We start from the raw sequence: 6,885 nt of genomic DNA on the forward strand, positions 1-6,885 counted from the left end.
CAAACGGAGGTTGTGAGGGGGCAAATCGTCAACTCCAGAGATGGTGGCCCAGGAAGCAGGGACCATGGGTGAAGTGAGGGGACACTCAGAGAAGAGAGGGAGAAGAGTCTTCTGGGTGTAGGGGGAAGAGAGGCCCCAGGACAAAGGAGCACAGGGGCACAGTGATGAGGATGGACTGGCTCTGTTGTGACACTGCAGGAATGGCTGGATCTTTGTCCTGAGGGCTTAGTTTGGGGGGGCTACTGGCCTCATGAGGGCCCCCCTCTCAGCAGCCTGGACAGATGCTCCCGCTCCTGATAGCTCTGTGGCCACCACTGTTCCCGGAGGGGCTCTGCCTCCATCTTCTATCAGACATTCCTGCCCAGTCCCCGACTGCCAGCGAGGGAGCCTGGGCCTCACAGCCGTTTGCCGTGGAGGGACACAGGCTCCTAGGAGAAGCAGGCTGATCTTATTTTTCTCCATAACCCACGGCCTAGCAAAGCGCCAGCCTATGGTTGGGCCATTCAGGGGCTCGGATACTTCTTAAATTAACTCAAAGCAGTAGAATAGCCGAGCTGGAGGAAGTGACCACTGAGCTCACAGAGTTCACTGCCCACACCCCCATTCTACAGATGAAGAAACAGAGGCCAAGCAGTGAAGCAGCCTTGGCCAAGGTCACGCTGCTCTTTAATGCTGGCCTCTGTTGGGCATAACAAGTGATGAGCTGCACTGAAGGGCCTGAGAGGGGGCTCTGGGGCCAGACAGCTTGGGTTCAAGTCCCACCCCTGCCATTTACTAGCTGTGTGATTAATGACTGTCCTTCCTGTAAAGTGCCACCTCATTGGTTTGTCATGAACACAGAGTTCCTGGAACAGCAGGACAGAATTCTTTAAAGGTTTGCTGTTGCTTTTGTTACTATTATCACCAAGTGAACCCTGAAATGAAGAACAAAGACAGCAAGATTTTTTATTTTAAAAGATTTTAAAATATGATGATGACTGTTTGATTTAATCTATTCAAGTTTGCATTTGACCCTTATTAACAACTACACAATGGATGACTTTTGAGGAAATGTTACTTCATGTCTTTAATTCTCACTAACTACACAGGCTATTCAACAGGAAGCAATTTTTTTCCAGGAAGAGGGACAAAAAGTTAACAATATCTCTGTACCTCTCGGTTCCCAGTGAGTTGGTTGTGATCTGTCAACCCAACTTTGGGGAAATGCCCACTCCTCCTGGGCTCGCTGCACTGCCACGTAGCCTCCAGGGGGAGATTTACCCCCACACGAATCCAGTATCTTGGTTCATATCTTTGCTTCAGATCCCTCAAGGACAGCCCATGCACCAGGGCCCCATCTGCCCCACCAGTCTCACCTGCTGGCCTCCAGGAAACTATCCTGGGTCTCAACCATCCTCTGTTCCTATGCCCGCCCCACTACTCTTCACTTTGTCCTTCAAGTGTGGGCTCCTGTGGCTCGCCACCAAGCAGGGGTCTCCCAGTCCTCCACCTTGGGGAACTGCATCGTCCTGCACAGTGCCTAGCGAACCTGTGTGGAGGCAGGAAGAATACAGAACAACAGGTGCTCAGAGGGGCTGCCTTTCCCACTGCAGGGGCCCTGGAGAGCTTTCTCCCAGCTGGTTATTCACAGGCGTTGAAGCTGTGGAATCTCGATCTTACCAATTTAAAGGGCATCATCACTAATTACAAAAGAAATCATTTTTTCAGTAGCAAAAGGAGAAAAGACTTTGTGCCCCGTGCCCCCATCTTTCTTCCTCTGCCTTCAGAGGTGATTCTCACTCTCTGGGCAAGGGTAGAAAGCAACAAACAGAATATTATTTTTCAATGATTCTTCTTTCCCACTCTGAAGATTGCATCCCAAGACCGATGAAGGCTAGGATGGTTTGGCTTCCCTGTACTGAGTATTCAGAGGCTCAGGAGGGAGGGGGTTAGGGAGATAATTCAGCATTATGGAACCAAACAGAGACATTAAAAGGTTCTACTCTAAACAGAAAGGAAGCAGGATGCTATAGAAATGGGAAAACCATCATTAGAAATGAAATAACGAGTTACAAGACAATAAACATGAAGATGTAAAAAAGAAAAAGTACATCAAAATACAAAAAGGTGGGAAAGGGAGACGGTAGCAAGAAAAGATAGATTTTTTTTCTCTTTCTTTTTCCTTTTTCTCATTATTCTTAGGATGTGTTGGAGCCTACGTGATTATCAGTCTAAAGGTAATAGATATGATAATGGGTTGATATACTTGAAAAATAGGGTAACCACAAATCGAAAGAATATAATAGAGTTGAAAAAAAAAAAACCCAAAAAGAAACAAACTCTAAATGGCTTAAAGAGTTAAACATTAGACAAGATACTAAAAAACTCTCAGAAGAAAACATAGGCAAAACATTATTTGACATATATATCAGCAGTGTTTTCCTAGGGCAATCCACCCAAGCAACAGAAAATAAAAGCCAAAATAAACAAATGGGACCTAGTTACACCTATCAGCTATTTCAAAGCAATGGAAACCATAAGCAAAACGAAAAGACAACCTATGGAATGTGAGAAAATATTTGCAAAAGATGAGACTGAACATGGCTTAACTTGTAGACTATAAAAATAGTTCATACTACTTTATAAGAAAAAAAAATAAAGAACCCAATCCAAAAATGGGCAGGACAACTAAACAAGCAATTCTCCAATGAAGATATACAAATGGCCAATAGGCATATGAAAAAAAGGCACAATATCGTTAATTATCTGAGAAATGCAAATCAAAACTACAATAAGCTATCATCTCACACTACTCAGAATGGCCACCATTCAAACATCCACTCACCATAAATGCTGGAGAGGCTTGGAGAAAAGGGAACCCTCCTTCATTATTGCTGGGAATGTAGTTTGGTGAAGCCAATGTGGAAAACAGTATGGAGATTCCTCAAAAGACTAAAAAAAGACATCATTTGATCCAGCAATCCCACTCCTGGGCATATATCCAGAGGGAACCTTAATTTCAAAATATACCTGCACCCCAATGTTCACAGCAGCATTGTTTTCAATGACCAAGACATAGAAGCAACCTAAACGCCCACTGACAAATGACTGGATAAAGATGTAGTATTTAGATATAAAAGAATATTACTCAGTTGTAACAAAGAAGGAAATAATGCCATTTACAGCAACATGGATGGACTTGGAGATTATCACACTAAAGTGAAATAACTCAGACAGAGAAAGACAAGTAACATAATGATATCACTTATATGTGGAATTTTTAAAAAAGATACAAATAAACTTATTTACAAAACAAAAACAGACTCACAGACTTAGAAAACAAACTTAGGAGTTTGGGATTAACAATTACAAACTACTACATGTAAAACAGACAAACAGCAAGGATTCACTGTAGAACACAGGGGAAAATGTTCAGTATCTTGCAACCTATAATGGAAAAGAACCTGAAAAAGAATAGACTATGTATATGTACAACTGAATCACTATGCTGTATACCTGAAACTAACAAAACAGCTGTATATCTGAAACTAACTAAACATTGTAAATCAACCACATTTCAATTTAAAAAAAAAAAGATAAGCTCTAAATAGCTGTATTCAAAGAAAATCTTCAACTCTTACCTCCTACAAAAAGTAAAATGGGAATCTTGAGCAGGACCAAATTATACTGAATGAGAGGTTACATACCTTCTCCAGCACGTGGTCCATGGTACACATACATCGTGTTTTCCTTCAGGTAAGAATGGCCCTTACTGCCCAGGGAGCGAGTCCTGCTGGGACAAGGCCTCTGTGGCAGTGGCCTCCTTGTCACCGCTCCATCGCACCAGAAGGCCAGGGTTTTCAGAGGGGAGGGAACACAGAGCTCATACACTTCAGATATATTTCCTGAGAAAAACTGGGGAAAGACCAAATTCACCTGCAGTGCAGGAAACATGAGCACGGCCCCTAAGCAGACTGACAAGCCCGAAGCAAGACGGCCCGATGTTCACATCGGAACCAGAACAAAAACCGTCTGGCCCCAGTTAAACGATCACCATCTCACCTGCAATGAACTGTTCGTACTCAGTGTCAGGGATGTTTCTGTTGAGACTTGAGAGATCAAAAAAGTCAGACCAGGGAATCCGGACCTGGTGGATGTCCAGGCTCTGCCAATGGTAGAGGCGGCCCCAAGGGGGTATCACCAGCACCGACTCCTCCATTTTCAGCAGGGTCTTCAGGAGGAAGGCGATGTGGATACAGACGCCCCTACAGAGGCTGAAGCCCTCCGGAGGGTTGACATAACACAGAAGGTACCTTGCAGGGAGCAAAGGAGAGCGGGTCTTCAGGGCCAGGTCTCTGCACAGGAATCCCGGCTTAGATAGAACAGATACAATGGGAATCTCTGCACAGCACATGGCCTAGACTCAAGACACGTTCAGCAGCTTCTGGTTTGTATAGTGGAGGCACTGCCCACCGATCTCTGTGTGGCCAATTATTTCGAGTCCGGGAGCACATGCAGAAGACATCTTGGCATCTGTCTATCAACGCTAAGCACCGGACTAGTACCTGAGCACCCGTTCTCCAGGAGCTCTCAAACTTCTTGGCCTAAAGACCCCTGTACACTCTTAATTACTGAGGACTTCAAAAGGCTGCTGTTTATGTAGGTTAAATCTATCAATAGTTCCTGTGTTAGAAGTTAAATAAGAACTTTAAAAAATGCTTATGAGTTCACTTAAAAATAATAACAACCTACTACATGATACCATTAATTCTCTTAAGCAAAAAATAAGTATATTTTTCTAAACAAAAATCATTAATGAGAGGAATAGCAGTGATTTTAATTTCTGAAAATCTCTTTTGGACTGGTGAGAGCTTAATTCTATCTGCCTCTACATTACCTGTTTTGTGATATCACAGACCAGGTTTTCCCTGGAAAACCCCACAGGAAACTCGGGAGTGCAAGAGTGTGCAAAAGGCAGGTGACTTCCCAGCGTTTCTACGAAAATAGTCTTGCATCTCAGGGGCCTCGGACTCACTTTGATAACTGCTGCCCTACCCTAGGCGAGACTCTCCTACACAAGAGCCAGGCAAGTGTCCTGGCTTCTTTAATGAGTTACCGCAGCAACACCACTCCCTTCTCTGTGTTAATGTTTCCCACAACCTCCATTACTGCAGATGAGGATGTAATCCTCAACTGAGGCCTCTAATCCCAGAAGACTACCAACCTTGAAAGGGAGGGCCCATCTACCATCTCTACACCCCACACAGTCTATTTTGAGTCAAGCCCTAGATAACTGCTAATTGACACTGACCCTTGTCTTACTCCTGAGTTTTATCGAAGGAGCCAACATCTGGATGGAACTGGAATTTCCCTGCTGATATACAAGGCTGATAAACCACCCTATTCCAACATCTGATTTTGGGGCTCTTCAAAACCCGGGTAAGGCCCCGCTTCATAAAAGACGGGTCCTCCACCTGCCCTTCCCAGGGGTTCTGGGAGGCCGCGGCCACGCAGGGCTACCCGGACTCGCGGTCCAAGCCCCAGAGCCCGAGGGGGAGGAAAGCTGGAGGCTGTGCCCCAGCCCTTTCCCCCCCGCCCCAACCCGCTCCCCGGCACCACAGCCCTCCCCGGCCGCCACACCAACCCGGATCCCACCCCGGTCCATGTCCACTGGCCCCGCCAACGGCGCGGCCTTACGTTTACCGTCTGTGAGACGCCGCCCCAGAAAGGATGTCGGCCGCCGACTGACGCGGCCAGAACTAGTGGCCCGGCCAAGCAAGCCGCCATCCCCAGCAGCAAACACCGCCATGGTCCCGGGCAGCTGCACACTTCCGGAGCCCGCTGCCTGCCCCAGAAGCGCACGCCTGCCCGCGAGGAGCGCGGCGTCTGTATCCATGGCAACGCCACGGGGCCCTCCCCTAGCGCTTGCGTCTGCGTCCTCCCGAGGCTAGACGTGCGAGGGCAGAACTTTCGGAGCCAATGGGAGCCAGGGCGCGGCCAGGACGGGGGTGGGGGGAGGCTTATGGGGCAGCTGGGCGGGGCCGGGGCGGGCGGGGCCGCGCGGACGTCCTCACCTGCAGGTGGCACCGGCCGGAGGCTGGGGCAGTGCTGCCACCAGTGGGCGGGGCGGCGGGGCAGCGGGGCGGGGGCACCCTCACCTGTCTGTGTGCGGGGCTCAGCCTGGGCTCCGGGGCCTCCGCTTGCACCGGAAGTGGACCCAGGCTACCGGTGGGCAAGATAGAGGACTGAGCCCAGGCAGGCACGGCTGGCCAGGTAGGGCACCTGAAGTGCAGATCCGCCAGGCCGGCTGCCGGCCTTGAATACGCGCTGCAAGGCAGTTTCCAAGAAGACGGGATCTGTCCCAAGAGGGGAGGTAGGGCAGGGTGCCAGATGCCTGGTTGGGTGCGGTCTTACAGGAGAGCCACGTTGAGAGGGTGCAGAGCAGCCCCTGTGTTGGCGGGGCTAGGAATTTGGGGTATAGGGTGGGGATGATGTGTGCCATTCCCTGTGGTCTCCCAAAGAACTCGCACCCCCAAGCAAAGGACCCTGCTCCCTCCACCCTTCACTGCATCCCCTGCCTTCCCCAGCACCACCGCCCCTGCCCCCGGAGTGTCCCATGACCTCTCCCCACACCAGGCACTGTCCCTGTTACAGGTACTTATCTCCTGGTGGTTCCAGCCCAAGGGTGGGGGCTGTATCTGATCAGTTAGGATGCCTGGAGCCTTTGTATGAAGCCTCAGACTATAATGCAGGCGTGCACAGAGGCCCCTCAAACAGGATTCCCTGCATTCCCTCCCCACCACGCACCCACAGCGCAGCTGCCACTCCAGGCCAAGCCTGCCGGAGGACCGCTGTTCCCTCTCCTCCTGTCCCTGATCAAGAGTGCACCGCCCACACTGCTGGGTA

At 49.1% G+C, this 6,885-nt stretch overlaps 1 long non-coding RNA gene across 1 annotated transcript; it reads right to left on the bottom strand.

The window, feature by feature from the left end:
- Nucleotides 1–693: 693 nt before the first annotated feature.
- Nucleotides 694–4,258, bottom strand: LOC140686064 (uncharacterized). The gene is made up of 3 exons (XR_012059512.1): nt 4,042–4,258; nt 1,356–1,528; nt 694–914 (listed from the first exon to the last, which is right to left on the bottom strand). It is a non-coding gene; the product is annotated as an uncharacterized lncRNA (long non-coding RNA).
- Between the last annotated feature and the right edge of the window lie 2,627 nt (nt 4,259–6,885).

This window comes from Vicugna pacos, chromosome 16 (assembly GCF_048564905.1).
Source record: "Vicugna pacos chromosome 16, VicPac4, whole genome shotgun sequence".
Taxonomy (NCBI): Eukaryota; Metazoa; Chordata; class Mammalia; order Artiodactyla; family Camelidae; genus Vicugna; species Vicugna pacos.